Below are 23,883 nucleotides of genomic sequence, written 5' to 3'. Positions count from 1 at the left end.
ACACACCCCCCACACACCACCATCCACAATGAAATATTTTAAGAAAATTGCAGCCAATATAACCACCCTGCCATATTCTCAATTTCTGAGTTTGAACCCATTTGCTTCCTTCTGTCTGCTACACTTTCAGGATCTGGAAAGGTGTGATGCTGATTAGTTAGGACCCCAAACCATCCACAGGGGCCACATGTCTTCTCCCACGGGGCACTGGAGTGTCTGCCAGGTGTACAGGTGTGTTCCAAGTGTTGAAAGTGCCCATGGGGAACTGATGGGAGAATGTCTCTTTATCTCCTTTATGTTCAACTCTGTTAAAGGGATACCCAAGGGTTTGTAGAGACATTGTTCCTTTTTCACTTGTTGCTCTACTCTCCGAGAGAACAAAGAGAATCCAGTGAGGGCTGGATGCAGAGAGAAATCCAGATGACAGACTTCACACCGTCATCTGACAGCGGAGCTTCCTCTAACAGGGTCGGGCTCTCCAGAGCTGGCTCCTTGTTTCATCAGGACGAATTATCCCCCAGGAAGGGCCTCAGTCCTCATGCAGATTGGCTTCCCAGGGTGCCCACACCATCAGCAGAGACATGGCCACAGTTTGTGAATTCCATAGACTCATCTAGAAGCCCCGCTCCGGATAAATGAAATGGTGAAGAACCCTGACAATCTAACAGATTAATCATTGTAACACAATGACCCCGGAGTCTGAATTTAGTTTTTTAGCAAGAAGCTGACAGCTGCTTCTCTGCAGAGCAAGGTTAGCAGCTCAAATGGCTCCAGGAGGGAGTGATATTCAAAATATTGAATATTTAACAGCTGGCACTACCTGGGCACCCGTGGGTTCAGAACAGTCCCCGTCAGCATCTATCAGCCCTGCCCACATGGCCCAGCAGGTGAAAGGAAGTTGTGGGCACAGGGGGCTGTGGAAGAGGAAAGCTCGTGCTTGCCTGTAGGGGAAGCTGCTGTCAGTTCCAGATCACGGCAGATGTGGGAATATAAGCCATCTGTTTTCAGATCCACAGATTTTTCCCAGAGAGGCTACAATAGATTTCTTTATGAAATTTAAATATTGACAACTTGTTTGAAATTTTACAAAAAAAAAAAACCTCTTTACAGGCCAAACCAAAAAAAGAAATGAATGTGTATGACATCTCTGTGTCAGTTCTTCACTGCTGCTCCAACGCAGAGCCAGACGGTACCTTGGAGCACACTGTCATTATTTTCTATGTAGGGTAACGTAAGGAGCCTCTTCACATACGGCCAAACTCCTAGGCTTTCACACTTTGAGGGGATGAAACTATTGGTCCCTTTTATTTTAAGTAATTAAAAAATAAATTTTATTCCAAGCAGAGTTGTACAACAAAGGAAGTAATGCATGATAAGACGCACGACATAATAAATAGAAAAATTGTGAATTACATTTAAATTTCACAGTAAGAAAACAGAGATATTGATATAACCAAAAGGTATCATTTAACTGAATTGCCAGGCTAGGGAGACTGGAAGTGTGTGCATGAGCGTGTGTATGTATGTGGAAGGAGAGAGGAAGGAGAGAGTTAAAAAGTTACATCCGAGGCAGACGTCGTGCCGCTCTGCAGTGCTGCCCTTGTTCTCCACTTTTCTGTTTTTCTTTTTGCAGACGCCGCCCTGCTCTCATCAGCCTCTGGCCTGCCATCTCCTTGAGTCCTAACACCATGCCTTCAGCTGAGTTGCAGAGTTCTGATGGAGAGATATTTGAAGTTGATGTTGAAGTTGCGAAACAATCTGTGACTATTAAGACCATGCTGAAATATTTGGGAGCGGGTGATGAAGGAGATGATGAGCCAGTCCCCGTGCCAAATGTTAACGCAACGATATTAAAAGAGGTCGTTCAGTGGTGCACCCACCACAGGGGTGATTCTCCTTCTCCTCAGGATGGTGAGGACAAAGAAAAGCGAACAGATGACATCCCTGTTTGGGATCAAGAATTCCTGAAAGTTGACCAAGGAACACTTTTTGAGCTTATACTGGCAGCAAACTACTTAGACATCAAAGGTTTGCTTGATGTTACCTGCAAGACTGTTGCCAATATGATCAAGGGGAAAACTCCTGAGGAGATTAGAAAGACATTCAATATCAAAAATGATTTTATTGAAGAAGAGGAAGCCCAGGTATGCAAAGAGAACCAGTGGTGTGAGGAGAAGTGAAATTTTGTGTCTGATGCTGTAACACTGTAAGGACTGTTGCAAATACTAGTTGCACTGCTTTGTTTATAATTGTTAATATTAGAAAAACGGTCCACAAATGCAGCAGCAAATCAGTTGTATTAGCAGAATGTCATCCTCGCTGCATGTGTAGTTTCAGCACAGATTGCAAACTCATGGCTCAGTTTCTTCCAGTATGATCAAAAGTTCTTTTTTCTTTGCTCTGAATAAACTTGAACTGTGGGTTCTCTATAGAAAGTGGCATTTTGGGCTTTCCCTCTCTTTGTAAAGCTATTTCTGCCTAGTTTATTGTCCAGTTAACTTTACCTTAGTGACCTTTAAAAGCTGGCACTGTAAATAAAACAACTTGCAAAAAAAAAAAGTTAACTCCTCATCTTCTCTCTCTCTCTTTTTTTTAATTGGTCCTTTAAGTTAGCAAAGCTGTCCCCTCCCCCTTGCTGTGCTGTGAAGACCTTTAGAATAAGAAAAGTCAAATTAGCATCAAGTCCCAGGAACTTCCTGGGTAAAAATATTAAGGACATCTGCTTCCCCCAAATCAAACGTTTTAGAAAACCATTGGGGGGACTGAGATGAGATGCCAAATAAGTCCTCCAAAGAGAGCTTCAAAAAGGCGGGAGAAGTCTGGGCTGCACTCCACACTCTACCAAGAGCTGACTACCCTCCCATGGCGTTTGTGCTTTGGGGATGGGTAACTGATCATGTGATGGGAACTCTAAAAATAGGAACATGGCAGCCTGGGCAGGGCCTAGACCAGCAAGGACACTATACACTAGTGGACAAGCTGTGTCCATTGAACTGTGAGCCTTCACTTTCAACTGTGACACCTTCCACACTGGCCACCAAAAGCAGAAGCCATTGTGGGCTCATCACATTCTCCCCCTTCTCTCCCAGCCTGCTGTTTTGAGGTACAGTCTTTCAGATCGAGTAAACCCATGAGCTGGACCATCTCTGTGGGCCTGTGACACTTGCACTCGCAGAGGACCCCATATGCTCAGCTTACCTGGTTCAATGTTCATCTTGAACTGCTTAACTTTTGAACAACAGGTCTTGCATTTTTATTCTGCGTGAGCCTACAAATTTTGTAACCGGTCCTGCCCCTGAGATTCTTGAATCACTGCAGAGGAACACTTTTGAAAAGGCGGCCTCAAGAAAGTGATACAGTCACATTACTCACGGTCGCTATGTTCTATAAAGTTGCCACGAACACTGACTTAATGAGTATTGAACGAGGCTCCTAGGAGAAATACAGGGTTAGGTTCCTGTGAGCTTCTGATCACAACATTTTCATCAACCAATCAACGTGTTACGTGTGTTTCTGCTCAAGGACACGTTAGTTAGAATATGCCATTGATTCATTAGCATTGAACTTCTGACAAAAGCACTATAACTCATGCCTGAATGAAGCTTATCTAACACATGTTTCCTCATAAGGCACCCTACAGCCTTCTTGCACTTAGGAAGACTAGACAACACTTTAGCACTAAGCAAGGGTGTTGTTTAAACAGTGAAATCACCCACCACCAACAACAACAAATGCAAAACTGCAAAACTTGTCTCTGAATGACCCACGAGAAGGACACTTGTTTACAGTGTGAGAGCTGCAACAAGGAGACAGAACATCACCTTGTTCCAGGTCATTTTGGTGGACCCCAGACCCTCATTTTTCACCACTCTGTGCATACTCAGAAATGACCAAAAGTGCTGTATTCATTTGGGGGTTACCAGTAAATTTTAGCATGTAGGTAAATTTGCAAGCACACAATCTCTGAATAATGTGGAGGGACTGCACTATGCTTTTTGTTCAGTTTGCTGTGTGAGAACCCAGCCAATTCGTGGGAAAATAAGACCATATTAGGATACCAAACTGACAACATATGTCAAAGCACTCAGACTACTACTAACAATAATAACAATACTGCATATACAGTTGATCCTTGAACAACGTGAGGGTTAGGGGCTCAAACCCTCCACCAGCTGAAAATCCACATATAATTTAGGGTGGGTCCTCCATGTCTGCAAATTCAACCAACCACAGATCATACAGTACTGTAGTATATTTACCATTGAAAAATAATCCACATGTCAGTGGACCCATGCAGTTCAAACCCATGTCGCTCAACAGTCAACTGTACTTATACAACACATACAACGTCGCTTGAACTGCTCTAAGCACTTCACATATAGTAACTCATTTAAGCAGCACAACAGCCCAAAGAGGTGGTACGAGGTCTGTAATTTACTCTAAAATGCTCCCACATAAGTATGTTCTAGCTAGTCGAAGCTCTAACACGAAAGGCCAATGCATTGCTCTAATAAAAAAATCTGTATTTCAGAATGATTAACTGATGTCATATCAGAAGGACCACACTCCAGAGGCAGCGACTACAAAGTTTCTGTTATCTGTATTTCCATCAGCACTCAAGGTTGGGTTAATTAGCATGATGGACGTCAGAAACAGACTCTTACTGGTGAAATTAATGGCTTGCTAAACAGCATAATAAATGTTCAAGGAAGACTCTTTACAGGCAACATTAAGGTACTCTGGCTAACATATTTTTAGGATATCTCCCCCCGCCAACAAGGTATAAGAATCTACCAAGATCTGTGACCTGCATCCTTGGGAATGGTACCCAAATCTCAATCCCTAAATGGTCCTGTATTTGTCCACTGTTATGGGATTTGCCCGATGCTACCTGTCAGAGCTCCTCAAGTCAACCTTGCGTGAAAGGTGAAAGCCAGAACAGCTAAAAAATGACAGACCACATCTCACACTCACAAAAAAAGAGAATATGCATGTTTTCTGTTCACTTGTTACTGTTTGACTAACAAATGCCTGTGTATGTGGCGAAATTTTGTCTGAGTTCATTTTGTTATACAGTAAACCCTGATAAAGGGATTACGGGAGAGTAGCTAGCCCTCACCCCCTCCAGCTTCTTCAGTGGGTATCATTATTTGTAGATGAGGATGCTGTGTCCCCAGGTCTACTAAAAGTTAGAGCCAGGACTTATTCCCAGGCAGAGCTGGGCAGAATCTGTACTCTTAATCATTACACTGTACAGCTACTCCACCTAAAAGCAATACATAACCTAATTCCATCGCTGCTTAGATTAATTTGACATAATCATGTGAGATACAGAGCCCCAAAAGTAGGTACATTTGCAGAAAAGGGAGGAAAAAAAGTCTTAGAGAAGAAAGACAAAGGCACCTACATGCAGAATCACAGAAACACTGCCATTAAAAGAACAGATGGGGGGAGTGTATAGCATTGACAATCGGAATACAAGTGGCTCCCGGGAGTCAGGGAATTTTCTAAGATGCTAAACTCTTTGTAGCAGCATTATTGGAAAAGTCAGCATATACTCAAACTGTTTAAAAAATGTTTTATTATATAACAAGTAGTTGGCGTCTATACAATCAAACAGGTTTGCTTTCATAAAAGTAACCAGCAGGGCATTTAAGAGTTAGACAGGTTTAAAGCAATTCATTACTGTGTAGAACGAATCCATACGTGTGGAGTATCCCGCATCCCTGGTTTCCACCTGCTACATTCCTTTAGAGCCCCCGATCGTTATGAGGCCCCCACCAATTCCCAAAGTGTTTCCTGGAGACATCAATGCACTGGAATACAAGACAGGCAATATTGCAAGTGCAGGAGGATAAAAAGGGACTTCACTGTGAAGAAGTGAATGCAGAACAGTTAACCATCCTGATAAAGCTTGGCTATAAAATGTACAAGAAGACAGTAGGGTACAGTGAAACTTCCTCCCAAAATAAAGCAGATGAGCATATGTAGAAGTGGAGACGTCCGTGAAGGAGAGAAACAGACGGGGTTGAACAGCCTGGGCTCTGGAGGGGTTCCTCTGGGGAGGATGAGACGTGGGCTCTACATAGTGCCATAGATGGAGCACAGATGGTGGGGTGGCTTACGAACGCTGGAGAACCTCTCCCTCCATACTTCCCACAGAGTGTGTACACAATGGAGGGCCAAGGATGGGCTCCAGCTACGGCCTTTCCTCACCAACACGGGAGTCATCACCTGGGTTGGTGCACCAGCCCTGACCCCCCAGGTGTCCCATCCCCACTCTGAGAAGCTGGAAGAAATCACCACTAACCAAGAGGATTCTATGCCAGGGCTCAGCAAGGGTCTCCCCGTGAGAAGACAGTGCCTGGAAGAGCTTTAGTCAACAAGAAGCTCCACTTCTCCCTAAGGAAACTGGAGGTAAACGATATCTCTTGAACTGAAGACGTGAACATTTAACGCAACCCACTTTAACAAACCTAGAAGTTCAGGCATTTTGGAAAGGCGTATTTTTAGCACTGTAGGCCATGCTGAGGCAATGCAGTTGACAGAAACACTATCCAGAATCTTATATCAGCTTAACGCTGACAAAATGACCTGACTAATGAGACCAACCTGGGTTTTGTCCAGAAAACCACAGGTGAGGAAAATGATCCTCCTTGTAGTTACAAATGGTGATGATGAAATCCCGCATCTCACTGGCCGTTTGGAAAAACCTCTAGTAACAAGGTAAAGATGATTTTCTCAACGTTTGGAAAGGATAAAATTTTCTATTTCCTGTGATGATTTGGGGGGGTCTAATTTACAGGCCAGATGACACTTAGCTCTCCTACTGTTTGAACCTCCTCAGGCACACTCAAAACACTTGTCTGGTACTGGTAATACATAATTCATTCTCTGAAGCATAAATAAGCTAAAGAAATGAAGAGATGACGTTTGAAATAAAGGTTAATTGAAGAGAGGGAAAAAACAACTTGGACACGTTGAAGTCAAAGAGAAAACCGGCTGAGGCACTTTCTACCAGACGGAATACAAAAGCTGATCATTCCTTCAGGAAGTAGTTACTGAGGACCCATTATGTGCTAGTGCGATCGTTTAAAGGCATGGTCTCAGAATTTTTTTTTTTTTTGATACTTGTCTTAGTCCATTCAGGCTGTGGTAACAAAATACCACAGACTGGGTAGCTTATAAGCCACAGAAACTTATTTCTCACTGTTCTGTTGGCTGGAAAGTCCAACATCAAAGCACCAGCATGGCCGCCTTGTGGTGAGAACCTTCTTCCCCGTTCATAGCTGAAGTCTTCTCACTCTTTCCTTACATGGTGAAAGGGGCAAGGGATCCCTGAGGGTGTCTCTTTTACAAGACCACTAATTCTATTCATGAGGGCTCCTCTCTTACGACCTACTCACTTCCCAAATGCCCCATACCCTAATCCCATAATCTTCAGGGGTCAGAATTTCAGGTAGGAATTTGGGGAGGCACAAATGTTCAGACCACAGTCACACTCCTCCCTCCAAAAGGGAGAATCTAATTCTCTTTCTTTTGAAGGTGGGCCCAACTTAGTGAATCACTTCTAACCAGTAGAATGTGGCAGATGTGACCGTGTGTGATTTCTGAGGCTAAGTCATAAAAGACACTATCACTCCCATCTCACTCGCCCTTGGATTACACTAAGTCCCCTACATACGAACCTTCAATTTGCGAACTTTCAAAGATGCGAACTTGCATTCTGTCAACGTCAGGCGTGAGTGAAATTGCAGCTCGCCCTCCATCTCCTATTGCTGACGACCCTTCAGCTCTACCATCTCCCACCTCCTCTCCCTCCTCCAGTCAGTAACTCTTCTTGCCAGCCCTGTATGCCAGATGTTGTACCGCACTACTGTACTTTTCAAGGTACTGTACTATAAGATTAAAAATATTTTCTTTATTTTTTGTGTTTGATTTTTATGTATTATTTGTGTGAAAAGAATTATAAACCTATTACACTTCAGTACTATATAGCCGATTTTGTCAGTTGGGTACCTAAACTAACTTTGTTGGACTTCCGAACAAATTGGACTTAAGAACACCCTCTCGGAACGGAACTCGTTCGTACGTAGGGGACTTACTGTATTGCTCTGAGGGAAGCCAGCTGCTATGTTGTGAGGACATTCAAACGGCCTGTGGAGAGGCCCCCGTGGGCAAGAACGGAGCCTTCTCAACAACGGCCACCAACTTGCCAGCCATGTGAGAGAGCAACCTTGAACTTGGATCCTTCAGGCCCTGCCCAGCTTTCAGAGGACTGGAGCCCCAACTGATCTCTTGACTGCAACCTCACAAGTGACACGGAGCCAGAACCACCCACTGGAACCATGAGGAGAATAATGTTTACGATCGCTCTAAATGACTAGTTTGGGGGTCATTTGTTATGTGTCAATAAATAACTAATACAGCTCGTGACTTTGCAAAATTCTGCCAACATCGGAGTGAAAACAGCACAGTCTCTACCAGAACAAATCTCCAGTGAACACTGTGAAGATTCAACTATGGAAAATCAACAGTAACACCACCATGTGGTAAGAGCTGTAACAGGGGTATCCATCAATATGAGCATGGTTATGCTGTAGTAACAAGCAACCTAAACATTTCAGTGGCTTAACATAGCATAGCTTATTTCTTTTTAATTTTTAATGTTTTAATGTATTTTTTAAACAGCAGGTACTTATTAGTCATCCATTTTATACACATCAGTGTATACATGTCAATCCCAATAGCCCAATTCATCCCACCACCACCAACAAACCCCCACGGCTTTCCCCTCTTGATGTCCATACGTTTGTTCTCTACATCTGTGTCTCAACTTCTGCCCTGTAAACCAGTTCATCTGTATCATTTTTCTAAGTTCCACATACATGCATTAATATACAATATTTGTTTTTCTCTTTCTGACTTACTTCACTCTGTATGACAGTCTCTAGATCCATCCACGTCTCAACAAATGACCCAATTTTGTTCCTTTTTATGGCTGAGTAATATTCCATTGTATATATGTACCACATCTTCTTTATCCATTCATCTGTCAATGGGCATTTAGGTTGCTTCCATGACCTGGCTATTGTAAATAGTGCTACAATAAACATTGGGGTGCATGTGTCTTTTTGAATAATGGTTTTCTCTGGGTATATGCCCAGGAGTGGGATTGCTGGATCATATGGTAATTCTATTTTTACTTATCTAAGGAACCTCCTTACTGTTCTCCATAGTGGCTGTATCAATGTACATTCCCACCAACAGTGCAAGAGGGTTCCCTTTTCTCCACACCCTCTCCAGCATTTATTGTTTGTAGATTTTCTGATGCTGCTCATTCTAACTGGTGTGAGGTGATACCTCATTGTAGTTTTGATTTGCATTTCTCTAATAATTACTGACGTTGAGCAGCTTTTCATGTGCTTGTTGGCCATCTGTATGTCTTCTTTGGAGAAATATCTATTTAGGTCTTCTGCCCATTTTTGGATTGGGTTGTTTGTTTTTTTAAAATTGAGCTGCACGAGCTGTTTATATATTTTGGAGATTAATCCTTTGCCCAGTGATTCCTTTGCAAATAGTTTCTCCCATTCTGAGGGCTGTCTTTTTGTCTTGTTTATGGTTTCTTTGCTGTGCAAAAGCTTTTAAGTTTCATTAGGTCTCATTTGTTTATTTTTGTTTTTATTCCCATTTCTCTAGGAGGTGGATCAAAAAACTTCTTTCTGTGATTTATGTCAAAGAGTATTCTTCCTATGTTTTCCTCTAAGAGTTTTATAGTGTCCGGTCTCACATTTAAGCCTCTAATCCATTTTGAGTTTATTTTTGTGTATGGTGTTGGGGAGTGTTCTAATTTCATTCTTTTACATATAGCTGTCCAGTTTTCCCAGCACCACTTATTGAAGAGACTCTCTTTTCTCCATTGTATATCCTTGCCTCCTTTGTCATAGATTAGTTGACCATAGGTGCGTGGGTTTATCTCTGGGCTTTCTATCTTGTTCCATTGATCTACGTTTCTGTTTTTGTGCCAATACCATATTGTCTTGATTACTGTAGCTCTGTAGTATAGTCTGAAGTCAGGGAGTCTGATTCCTCCAGCTCTGTTTTTTTCCCTCAAGACTGCTTTGGCTATTCGGGGTCTTTTGTGTCTCCATACAAATTTTTAGATTTTTTGTTCTAGTTCCGTAAAAAATGCCATTGGTAATTTGATAGGGATTGCACTGAATCTGTAGATTGTTTTGGGTAGTATAGTCATTTTCACAATATTGATTCTTCCAATCCAAGAACATGGTATATCTCTCCATCTGTTGGTATCAACTTTAATTTCTTTCATCAGTGTCTTATAGTTTTCTGCATACAGGTCTTTTGTCTCCCTAGGTAGGTTTATTCCTAGGTATTTTATTCTTTTTGTTACAATGGTAAATGGGAGTGTTTCCATAATTTCTCTTTCAGATTTTTCATCATTAGTGTATAGGAATGCAAGAGATTTCTGTGCATTAATTTTGTATCCTACAACTTTACCAAATTCATTGATTAGCCCTAGTAGTTTTCTGGTGGCATCTTTAGGATTCTCTATGTATAGTATCATGTCATCTGCAAACAGTGACAGTTTTACTTCTTCTTTTCCAATTTGTATTCATTTTATTTCTTTTTCTTCTCTGATTGCCATGGCTAGGACTTCCAAAACTATGTTGAATAATAGTGGTGAGAGTGGACATTCCTGATCTTAGAGGAAATGCTTTCAGTTTTTCACCATTGAGAATGATGTTTGCTGTGGGTTTGTGGTATATGGCCTTTATTATGTTGAGGTAGGTTCCCTCTATGCCCACTTTCTGGAGACTTTTTATCGTAAATCGGTGTTGCATTTTGTCAAAAGCTTTTTCTGCATCTATTGAGATGATCATATGGTTTTTATTCCTCAGTTTGTTAATACGGTGTATCACATTGATTGATTTTCATATAGTGAAGAGTCCTTGCGTCCCTGGGATAAATCCAACTTGATCATGGTGTATGATCATTTTAATGTGTTGTTGGATTCTGTTTCCTAGTATATTGTTGAGGATTGTTGCATCTGTATTCATCAGTGATATTGGTCTGTAATTTTCATTTTTGGTGGTATCATTGTCTGGTTTTGGTATCAGGGTGATGGTGTCCTCACAGAATGAGTTTGGGAGTGTTCCTTCCTCTGCAATTTTTTGGAAGAATTTGAGAAGGATGGGTGTTAGCTCTTCTCTAAATGTTTGATAGAATTCACCTGTGAAGCCATGTGGCCCTGGACTTTTGTTTGTTGGAAGATTTTTAATCACAGTTTCAATTTCATTACTTGTGATTGGTCTGTTCATATTTTCTATTTCTTCCTGGTTCAGTCTTGGAAGGTTATATCTTTCTAAGAATTTGTCCATTTCTTCCAGGTTATCCATTTTATTGGCATAGAGTTGCTTGTAGTTGTCTCTTAGGATGCTTTGTATTTCTGGGGTGTCTGTTGTAACTTCTCCTTTTTCATTTCTAATTTTATTGATTTGAGTCCTCTCCCTCTTTTTTGTGATGAGTCTGGCTAAAGGTTTATCAATTTTGTTTATCTTCTCAAAGAACCAGCTTTTACTTTTATTGATCTTTGCTATTGTTTTCTTTGTTTCTGTTTCATGTATTTCTGCTCTGATCTTTATGATTTCTTTCCTTCTACTAACTTTGGGTTTTGATTGTTCTTGTTTCTCTAGTTCCTTTAGGTGTAAGTTTAGATGGTTTATTTGAGATTTTTCTTGTTTCTTGAGGTAGGCTTGTGTAGCTATAAACGTCCCTCTTAGAACTGTTTTGCTGCATCCCATAGGTTCTGGATCATCATGTTTTCATTGTCATTTGTCTCTAGGTAATTTTGATTCCCTCTTTGATTTCTTCAGTGATCTCTTGGTTATTTAGTAATGTATTGTTTAGCCTCCAAGTGTTTGTGTTTTTTACATTTTTTTCCCTGTAATTCATTTCTAATCTCATAACATTGTCTTCAGAAAAGATGCTTGAGATTATTTCAATTTTCTTAAATTTACTGGGGCTTGATTTGTGACCCAAGATATGATCTATCGTGGAAAATGTTCTGTGTGCACTTGAGAAGAAAGTGTAATCTGCTGGTTTTGGGTGGAATATCCTAAAAATAGCAATTAAATCTATCTGGTCTATTGTGTCATTTAAACCTTGTGTTTCCTTATTAATTTTCTGTCTGGATGATCTTTCCATTGGTGTAAGTGAGGTGTTAAAGTCCCCCACTATTATTGTGTTACTGTCAATTGCCTCTTTTATAGCTCTTAGCAGTTGCCTTATGTATTGAGGTGCTCCTATGTTGGGGGCATATATATTTACAATTGTTATATCTTCTTCTTGGATTGATCCCTTGATCATTATGTAGTGTCCTTCCTTGTCTCTTGTAACAGTCTTTATTTTAAAGTCTATTTTATCTGATATGAGTATTGTTATTCCAGCTTTCTTTTGATTTCCATTTGCATGGAATATCTTTTTCCATCCCCTCACTTTTAGTCCATATGTGTCCCTAGGTCTGAAGTAGGTCTCATGTAGACAACATATATATGGGTCTTGTTTTTGTATCCATTCAGCAAGCCTGTGTCTTTTGGTGGGAGCATTTAATCCATTCACGTTTAAGGTAATTATCGATATGTATGTTCCTATGACCATTTTCTTAACTGTTTTAGGTTTGTTTTTGTAGATCTTTTTCTTCTCTTGTGTTTCCCACTTAGAGAAGTTCCTTTAGCATTTGTTGTAGAGCTGTTTGGTGGTGCTGAATTCTCTTAGCTTTTGCTTGTCTGTAAAGCTTTTGATTTCTCCATGAAATCTGAATGAGATCCTTGCCGGGTAGAGTAATCTTGGTTGTAGGTTCTTCCTTTCAACACTTTAAGTATATCATGCCACTCCCTTCTGGCTTGTAGAGTTTCTGCTGAGAAATCAGCTGTTAACCTTATGGGAGTTCCCTTGTATGTTATTTGTTGCTTTTCTCTTGTTGCTTTCAATAATTTTTCTTTGTCTTTAATTCTTGCCAATTTGATTACTACGTGTCTTGACATGTTTCTCCTTGGGTTTATCCTGCCTGGGACTCTCTGTGCTTCCTGGACTTGGGTGGCTATTTCCTTTCCCATGTTAGGGAAGTTTTCGACTATAATCTCTTCAAATATTTTCTCGGGTCCTTTCTGTCTTTCTTCTCCTTTGGGACCCCTATAATGTGAATGTTGTTGCGTTTAATGTTGTCCCAGAGGTCTCTTAGGCTGTCTTCATTTCTTTTCATTCTTTTTTCTTTATTCTGTTCTGCAGCAGTGAATTCCACCATTCTGTCTTCCAGGTCACTTATCTGTTCTTCTGCCTCAGTTATTCTGCTATTGATTCCTTCTAGTGTAGTTTTCATTTCAGTCATTATATTGTTCATCTCTGTTTGTTTGTTCTTTAATTCTTCTAGGTCTTTGTTATATATTTCTCACATCTTCTCGATCTTTGCCTCTATTCCTTTTCTGAGGTTCTGGGTCATCTTCACTATCATTATTCTGAATTCATTTTCTGGAAGGTTGCCTGTCTCCACTTCATTTAGTTGTTTTTCTGGGGTTTTATCTTGTTCCTTCATCTGGTACATAGCTCTTTGCCTTTTCATCTTGCCTATCTTTCTGTGAATGTGGTTTTTGTGCCACAGGCTGCAGGATTGTAGTTCTTCTTGCTTCTGCTGTCTGCCCTCTGGTGGATGAGGCTATCTAAGAAGCTTGTGCAAGTTTCCTGATGGGAGGGACTGGGGGTGGGTAGAGCTGCCATAGTTTCTTATTCTTGACATGTTACATGTCAATTGTGCTTGAGCTCCCTGCCATCCTAATTCTAGGACCGAGGGTCAGAGCAGCTCCCATGTGACTTACTTCGAGTTACCAGAGCAGAATGGAAGAGAAAATGGCCTACTGTGACCGCCTCTTAAAGCTTCCACTGGGCAGTTACACAGTCATTTGATTTTGCTGAAGTTTAAGGAGCGACAGGGGAATATAATCCTACCATATTCCCAGACAAGGGGATATAAGATAGTTAGACCATTCCCAGTGACTACCAGATATATGCTGGCTCCTATGAGAACACAGAGAAAAGAGCAACTAACCTCCCCTTGGAGTAGAAAGGGTCAGAGCTGGTTTTACAGAGGAATAAATGCTAAGTATGAAGAGTTTTTTAACTAGTCAAGAACAGAACAGCATTCCAGGTAGAAAAACACATAAACGGTTCATTTGCCCAATAAATTTGCCTGTGTTGGAGAATAATAGGGAGCAGAAGGAGAGGGTATGTGTGTTAGGCTGAAAACACAGTCTGGGGCTTGGTCTGATGAAGGACCACAGGCAGGGTTAAGTTTACGCTGTGATGACAGACACTATCGTTATCGAAAATTTGGTCCTTGTCCCGATGCCAAATGAGAATAACAAGGATGAGGTTTTGAGGATAAAGGAAAGAGAACTTTATTGATCTGCCAGCAAATGAGGAGAGTAGCAGACTAGCGTCTTGAAAACTACCGTCCTGCCTTGTGGGGAGAAAGCAGGCATATTTAAAGGAAAGTCTTGGGCTGGGGTTAAGATCAGAGAAACAAGCAAAGAACAAGCAAAAACAGCAAGAATGCCCACCCACGTTAATCAGTAGCAAAAACTGCACAGAAACAAAGGACTTAAGTTTTAGTTCCCAGCAACAGAGAGAGAGGATGGGAAAAGCAGTTTCACTTAGAAATTATCCATCACACAGTTTTAGACTTGTGGCCCTGTTACGGTGTTTCATGATGGGGACGTTTGGGGGTGGGGCAATTCTTTATGTCTGGAACTGTTTGATCCATTGCAGGATAGTTAACATCCTGGGCAGCAGACACTCCATGCCTGTAGCACCCCCAATAATTATGACATTCCCAACTCCCATACCCATTCCAAACAACCCAAGACTGGAAGAAATACCGCCCCCTGTTGAGAACCACTGGGAAGTGAGATTTACTTACATTTTCTTCTAAGATGCAGGAAGTATAATCACATTTTGACAAAACTCAAGAAATGCCAAGAAGAAACAAGTTATTACTATAACAATTGCCACAAAATACAAACTGTAGGACAGTAGCAGTTGGTTATTATGGTATAAAGACATTAGGCAGTAGATAATATGCAATCTACCTCATACCCCTCTAACTCTGCCCCTCAAGAAAGGATTGTTTTCTCTGTTTTCAAGAAGAACACAAGTGATTGAGAGTAAAGGATCGGAGAGAACTGAATCTGCTCTAATTTATTTATTTTTTAATAGACATCACAAAGTTTGCTGCTTGAATAATATTTTCCAACACAGCCCAAAATGACTGTGACACACCACTGCTAACTGCTATTATAGAATTTCAGTTGGGAAATGACTTTATCTAACATATTTTTAACAGATCATTCTGGTAGCCTGATGTAAAGAGTGGTTTGGACTTTTGCAGAAGTCCAAGCAACCAAGGCTGAGGAAAAAGAAACAGAGTGAACTGGGTGGATTCAAAACACCTTTAGGGAGGAAGGATCAACAAGATTCGTTGCCCACTGACTAGAAAGAGTGAGTAAAAGGGAAGGGAGGAGGCTGAGGAGAAGCCAGAAGCCATTAAGGAAACAGATGATGAGAGAGAAAATAATGTAGGCATACGGTTAAAGAAGGAAATCTACAGAAGCTGACATAGTGAATCAGCTAAAGGCCAACAGTCTCGAGATCCTGTTCTGCAAAACTCTAGTCCTGCAAAATGTCCTACACAAAAAGCATTCTGTGGTCAATTAAGTTTGGGAAATATTGTATACTCTCCCCACATGGAGATTTACTGTATGTATTAGTAAGAAACCAATTTAAACTTTAACCCAGAGCATACTCTGAGTATTTGGTCTCAGAACCCTTTTTACTCAAAAAGCCCATTAGATTCTGCAGGGGACTTCCCAGATGGCACAGTGGTTAAGAATCCGCCTGCCAACGCAGGGGACACAGGTTCGAGCCCTGGTCCAGGAAGATCCCACGTGCCACGGAGAAGCTAAGCCTGTGCGCCACAACTACTGAGCCTGCGCACCTATAGCCTGTGCTCCACAAGAGAGGCCACCACAATGAGAAGCTCGCACACCGCAACCAAGAGTAGCTCCCGCTCACCGTGACTGGAGAAAGCCTGCACTCAGCAGCAAAGACCCAACACAGCCAAAAAATAAATAAAATAAGTAAATAAATAAATAAATAAAAAGTAAGATTCTGCAGAACCAGTGTTCCAAGGAACACACTTTGGGAAACAGTTCAAAATCCATGTAGGAGAACTCCTCCAACTTAACAACAAAAAAACTCAATTAAAAAATAGGCAAAGCACTTAAATAGACAGTTCTTCAGAGAAGATATACAGATGGCCACTAAACACATGGAAAGATGCTCAGCTCATTAGTCATTAGGGAAAAAGTAAAAGCACATCAAAACCACAGGAGGTACCACTTCTCACAGTTCTGAAGGCTGGAAATCCAGGATCAAAGTGTCCGCAGGGTTGATGTCTTCTGAGACCTCTCTCCTTGGCTTGTGAACTTTGCCTTCTCACTGCGTCCTCACACTATCACCCCTCAGTCTGTGTTGCCTGTGTCCTAATCTCTTCTTCTTGTAAGGATACCAGTCACATCGGATTAGGGCCCACCCTAACGACCTAATTTTACCATAATTACCTATCTAAAGCCCTATCTCCAAAAACAGTCACATTTTGAGGTCCTGAGGGTTAAACCTTCAACATAGGAGTTTGAGGGGCCCACAGTTTACCCCCTAACAGAGGATAAGGTGGAGAAGCAGTTAGACAAATGGACAACACCAATTTACGAAGGAGCAAAGTTGTACTCTGATATATATACTAAAACTGCCGGTAGAAAATGAAAAGGCTTCAGTAGGATAAGAAACTATAAAACCCAGAACTAAGATTAAAAGGCAAAAAAATACCTTGAAGAGAAATGCTCCCAAGCTTTGTTACCAACAAAGACTTCACTCTTTGATGTGAAGAGAGTCTTTTAAATCAATTAAAAAAAAATCCAGATAGCCCTGTAGAAACATACTAAAAGATATGAAGAGGAAAACCCAGAGGAATACAAAAGACAATTAAATACAATAATGTGTAATCACCAGCTATCAAAGAAAAACAAATTAACACAAAATATTTCACTAATCACACTGACACGTATTAAAAACACTGATCTGGTAAGAAGTGACTGTGGGCAATGTGCAGAAAACACAAATTACCACGTAAGTTAGTTCCAACAGGTAAACTAGCATTGCCCATTCAAAGTGTATAACCTATAAGCCAGCAATTCCACATCCACTGCACAGGTAAATTCACTGCAGACTTGCTTATAGTAGCCCACAAATTTGAAACAACTTAAATGTCTATTGTTGTGGACTGAACGGTCTTCCCCCACAAATACATATGTCGAAGCCCTGACCCTAAAGTCACTGTATTTGGAGACAGGTCCTATAAGGAAGTGATGAAGGTTAAGTGAGGTTATAAGGGTAGGACTTCAGTCCTACAGGGCTGGTGTCCTTATTAAGAAGAGGAAGAGATACCAGAGATCTCTTCCTCCACACACGCCCAGAGGAAAGGCCATCTGAGGACACAGCAAGAAGGCAGCTGCTCACAAGCTGGGAAGAGAGTCCTCACCAGTAACTGAATCTGCCAGCACCTTGATCTTGGAATTCCAGCCTCCAGAACTGTGAAAAAATAAACGTCTGTTGTTTAAGCCACCCAGTCTGTGGTATTTTGTTATGGCAACTGAAAAATATCAGTCAAAAGTTGGTTACATCAACTACAGCATATTCATACAACTGGAGTGCCATGGAGGCTTTCAGAAGAAATGCAGGTTGATTCACATGTAACACCATGGAAGGATGTTCCACCTTTATTATGTGATAAAAAACAAGTTATCACGACCTGTATATCATGGTCCCATTGAAAAACAAAGTGCTATACAGGCTCATGCAGATTTTTCCAATCTGGAGAGATCATGGAAATGAGGAGGGAAAAGGGGGTAAGAAAAAAAAAGAAATACTCGCAGAAGTTTCACTTTTTTAAGTCATGCACATCTGTAACTCTTGTATTTTAAGAAAAAGCAAGCTTTTATAATTTTTAAATATATATATTAAAAAATAACAAATTCATGTTGACAGAATTTTCCCAACTCCAGAGGTAATTAACACCCCCTGAGTTTCCCTGTAGCATTAAGAGTTAATTCATTCTGTAGCCTGGGTTTTATCCGAGTGATAATCCTACATGATAGAAACCTGCCCTTTTTCCCCCCAACTATTTTATTACAAAAATTTCCCTACATACATAAAAGTTGAATTTTACAGTGAATCTCTATGTGCCCACTATGTAATTCTACAATTCACATTTTACTATTCTTGTTTTATCACATATCTATCCACTGCTCTATTCCTTCACCCATCCATCTTATTTTTTATATAAGAAATATACATATATTTCAAAGTAGGTTGCAGACACAAGTATACTTCCCCCTAAATACTTCCATATGTGTAGCATGCTAACTGCTTTTAAACACGTAATGAAAACCCTTTCACACACCAGAAGAGACCACACACTTAACCTGAGACTATCCAAGGGAGAGGCTTAGAAAGAAATGGGGTCTGGAGGGGACTTCAACAGGACTAATTAGATTTTGTGTGCCAGCTTAGTCTAACCTTCACTGAGAAAGTACAGAGAAGCATCCACACCTCATAGCCAAACATCAGTATGTTTGTAATTAATCAAAACTGCAAGTTAAGAAAAAATCAAAGGGAAAATAAGGATCTGGACAAATATACTGCTGTGAACCTTTTTTTTTTTTTTTTTTTTTTTTTGCGGTACACGGGTCTCTCACTGTTGTGGCCTCTCCCGTTGCGGAGCACAGGCTCCAGACGTGCAGGCTCAGCGGCCATGGCTCACGGGCCCAGCCGCTCCGCGGCATGTGGGATCTTCCCGGACCGGGGCACGAACCCGTGTCCCCTGCATCGGCAGGCGGACTCTCAACCACTGCACCACCAGGGAAGCCCTGCTGTGAACCTTTTCCAAGAGGAGTTGGTGGCTCAGACTGGGAGGTTCTGCCCTGGTTGGCTGTAAGCCTTTAGCTTCTGGGAAGATAACACCAGCCAAGCATCCTTTCAAGTCCTTGAAGATATGGTCTGCTTCTGTTTGCCTACAAATATTTGCATGTTGGTATCATTGACCGTTCTCAGTTTTTTTCAAGCACTGTTTTAACTACAGAAACTAACCCCAAACAGCTTAAGACTGTTATGTAACACGCAGTGTAACAACTTATCCACCCTAAACTGAGAGATTTATTTATTCATTTTCAAGGTAGACCCAGGTTTTAAATTTTCCAATTAGCAAGTAACCTAATAGAATTAAAAAGTCATGCAAACCACCTTCCCTTTGATAGACGGGCCTGCCCACCAACCTGGTTTACGAGAAAGCAAAGCAAAGCATTTTTCTTCCTAAACCAGAGATAACATTGGCTCCTGCTTTGACGAAGGTGCCCAGCATGGTCCATGAACATAACTGAGGAACGTAAATGCTCGGATTCTTTGCAATGACTGTGCCTTTCCACAGGTCCTCCCAGAATTAGAACTGTGAATACCTCAGCCCCCTCTCGGGAATGTGACACCTCTGGGAACCTCCCCAGAACTTTTGTTTCCTTGAGAGTAGGTGCCTTCTGTGATCACGGAAACACCTAAAGTTCCGAAGCTTAAGAATGCCAAAACTTTCTGCAATGAAGCACTATTTAGTAGAATAAAAACACCAATAGAACGTCTGCCACAAAGATTAGAAAATCATGAGATTTAATTATTTCACTACCTGCCCAAGATGTTCCCTCTGCCCCCATCCCCCAATGACAAACTACAGATGGTACATGTCAGTACAATCATGTGTGATTCATGGGTGCCTGGATGGCATACTTGCTTAAGAAAGAGGAGAATCCAAGGGGGGAAAGCAACTTACATGTCCATTTAAACGTATCTGTTCTAACTTATGTTCCCATTTCTTTTTCCTACTTAAAATTCAACAATCCGTTAAAAGCTAAATCCACTAAGACTTTAAATGGCCTTCATGGAGAGGAATAAATGACATTGCATTTATCTGTTGAGAACATCAATGGAAAACTAACTGGAGAAAGGAAAGACTAATTAATAAGAGCAGAAATGACTACTTAACTTCCTTTGATGTTAGAAATTATGAAAGAGTAAAATAACCACTCTATTTTATCAGGCACAATAAACCAGAGGAGGCAAAGCAAATGAAGTATTGACCTAAAAAGACAGGGGCAAACGTTCTGCCCCACAGCCCAGACTGCTTGGGTTTTTGAACAGAACTCAGGACCCCTTATTACTGACCTTGGGGCCGCCCACTTCTGTCTCTACCTCAACACCAGAGACGGAAGTCACGTGCTCTGAGAATCTAGCTGTCCCCGTGGATCAGCCCAGCTTTGGAGGCAGGACCCATCAAACCCCAGCCTAAGAACTGTGAGCAACTCCCTAGAAGCAGCCATAGTTCCTGATCTCAAATTCCTGACAATCTAGTTGGAAAGACTAAATGAACTCACATATAAACCGAAGCAGTACACTTGGAAAACAGGAATGGAAGACAGAGAGAAGCAACAAGAAAGGAAGGTCCAGGAAGCTTTAGGTCTCCAGGGAAGAGGGAGCAGGTCTCTGGAACCTTGGAATACTGCGAAATTAAACATCCATGGCAAGCTTAATCAGATCTCCAAGGAGCAGGCAACTGACATCTGGGCTGGCCAGCCAATGCCCGTGCTAACATGGAATCAGTTTAATTATATTTACACAAACATGATGGAACAATATAATCACAGCATCAGACTCTCCCAACTTCCATCCTCCCAAAGCATTATTTGAATATCACAAAATTGCTCTGTAAACAGAAAGGCACACATACAATTTCTAGAAATCCTGTAACGGCGCAATTATAGCTTGACCATTCGTTTGTTGTTGCCGTTTACAGGACTTAGCAAAATGCCTGGTCCTTGGTAGGTGCCAAACTAAGGAAAGCTAAATAAATCATCAAGATGATAAACGCAAACTCTCTATAACTGAACTTAAAAACCACACAAAGGAACTAACAATTTTATATGTTTTAACTAGGTATCTTTCAGGGTTATTTGATTTTGTTGATTTCTAAAAGAAAAGAAAAAAAACAGCACAAGAGATGTTCTCCTGAACTGAAATCACTTTGTACAGGAATCTGACTTAAGGCTTATAAATCTTCACATTTATCAGAACTTCCAAGTCCGTTCCCCTCACACAGGCCTTTGAAATAACTGATGTCACCTCCACTCCCCAGGCTGAGGAGACAAAGCAGGAGGAGTTCCATATTCAGACGCCAATGCACAACCAACGACACACATCCAGCTTAGGACGGACCGGGTCTGGCGTCCCCCTTAAGCTTATTGCCGGAGGAGCCCAGCGAATTTGCATACAGCCATTGAGAAAGAGAACTGATACCAGAAGGGATGGCTCCACACTGAGTGCCTTGATTCACAGAGTGTTCAATGACATAAATTTAAAGGCCAGGGCCCCCAAGCAACGTTTTAGGTTGGGCTCTTTTCCTCTTAATTACAAAATAAACAAAAGCAAGGAAGGTCTCTGCTCTCCAGAGGCTCCGCTTGAAACACTGGAGCGGGCTGCTTCCAATTCAATCCTATGCCCACCGCCCCGGATCAATAGACCCTTTGGTTCACGATGTCATCGGCTGCCTTTCTCCACCGCAGGTGCAGGTGGGTGGCGACAGAGCCCAGCTTCTCTCCCAGAGGTTCCTTCATCTACAAAAGGAATAAAACCAGAGGAATTGAGAGGCGGTACCAGGACACTCATGTGCCCAGGCAGCTGCATGTGACAGGCCTTAGAGCTATTAAATTAACACACCCTCAGCCAGGAGGGAGGGCACCCCAATCAGAGGTGGGAGACATCTGCCCGCTAACAGAGCGACTCCACGTGTGATCCACAGACGAGCAGTGTCAGCATCGTGTGGACACTTCTTAGAAATGCAGAGCCCCAGGCCCCACCCCAGACTCACGGAGTCAGAATCTGTATTTTTACAAAATCCCCAAGGGATTCACAAGCGTATTAAAGTTTATGGGATACTGTGCTAGAAGATCGACAAAAGAAAAAAGAGTCAGTAGCAACACTCCCATAATTAGAAATGCCTGTTTATCTGGTTTGGAAAGAGCCCTTGATTTAAACGATCAGAAAGCTAAGCTTTAACGTAGCCTTCATTCACGGGGCTGTCACAGTAAAAGAGGACCAAACCTGTGTGTAGGCTATCAGTGAAATGCTAGCCCTGCTGCTGTGATTATCACCCCTGGAACATGTGAAAATTCTGATTCCACGGCCCTGCCGCCAGACACCCATTCAAAGGGCTTTGCTAAGACCTAGAAACCAGCCTGTTGAGACAGGCTTCCCAGAGGATTCTGACACAGATGGTCCCCAAACACACTATAATAAACACCTCAGGGTTTAACCATTATGCCGTGAACTCAAAAGATAATGATGTTAGTGTTAGAAGCTCTTGTCCCCATCAGCCGGAGGAGGAGACATCAGGACTATGGGATGAAGCTGGACGAGAAGTGACCCTTGTCTACTCTTAAATACATCTCTCTCCCACACACACACACCCCCCTCCACATCTATGCATGTGCTACGTTGTAGAGCAAGGTGCTGCAGGGAATATGGGATTCCCGGGAATGATGGGGGCCGTGGGGATTGTTAATAAGGCGGCTGGTTGGTAATAAACCTGTTCCTAATGAGGACAGAAGCAGGTGTCTGAACCACAGCTGGTGCAGTTAATTGGTGGGAAAGTTTGAGGCTCTGTGGTTCACAGTTTAGGGAGTTCTGTTTAGTCTAAGACAGATGACAACACGGTATCTGTTGCAGACTCAGCCTGAAGGTGGGCAGTCAAACCTACACTAACTCTTACTGGCCCAGCTAAGACGAGTTCTTATATTACAACAGATACTGATGAAATGATTTCCATTGAGAGTTGGCAAGACTTTAGAAAGCCTCTGGCCCATGGACCACCTACATCAGAATCACCTGGTGGGTGTGCGGGGAGGCGCTAGTTAACCGTGCACTAACCTAGACCCACACACCAGGACTACTGCCAGAGGGAGACGCCAGGATTCATGTTGTTTTAGAAGCCCCCATGGGGTTCTCGCGATCATCAGGTTTAAGAACCACAAAAACTTCATCTTCTAGGTGAGAAAAACAAAGTGACATGCCACAGTCCCCAGCCCTGATTCCCCATTGAGCGCTCTCCTAGGGGACAGGTGAGCTACCTAGACAACCTCCTCTGCCCCTGGGGCCGTCCTGGGAACCAGGAAAGCAGAAGCACCACTTTGAGGGGACTTTGTGCCAATGGTGGCCAGATCTTTCTCCCTATTTTTATTTGTTACAACCCCCAGTGGAATCCTTAGTGGATACTTAAAATGCAGCATCTTATACCATCCAGCGTCTCTGGCCTTACCCCAGAGCATGGCTCCAAGCTGGAAGAATCGGCCCTCCAGAAAAGAGCTGATGTTTATACCCACTCTACATCTGTTTGGGATTATACACAGTGTTCAGTATGAAAAAAAAGGAGCAATAAAATTTACACAGGCATTATCAGAGTCTCTTTCTGAATTTTGCTCCAGAAAAGAATACAAACCTAGATTTTAAAACAAAAAGCAATGTTTCATATGCTGCCATTTGTGTTAAAACGAAAAGGAAGATAATTGCATATACATGTTACCTGATTTCATTTGCATAAAATTTCCCCTAAGTTACACAACAAACCAGAGGCCTGTGATAGGAGGATGTGCAACTTTTATA

The 23,883-nt window shown here is 41.8% G+C and overlaps 1 pseudogene; it reads left to right on the top strand.

Annotated features, from left to right (window-relative positions):
* Positions 1-1,688: 1,688 nt before the first annotated feature.
* Positions 1,689-2,297, top strand: LOC101334840 (S-phase kinase-associated protein 1 pseudogene; annotated as a pseudogene).
* Positions 2,298-23,883: the final 21,586 nt, after the last annotated feature.

This window comes from Tursiops truncatus, chromosome 10 (genome assembly GCF_011762595.2).
Source record: "Tursiops truncatus isolate mTurTru1 chromosome 10, mTurTru1.mat.Y, whole genome shotgun sequence".
Classification (NCBI taxonomy): Eukaryota; Metazoa; Chordata; class Mammalia; order Artiodactyla; family Delphinidae; genus Tursiops; species Tursiops truncatus.
Note: the sequence above shows the minus strand (reverse complement) of the source record. Positions and strands in the feature narration are given on the sequence as shown.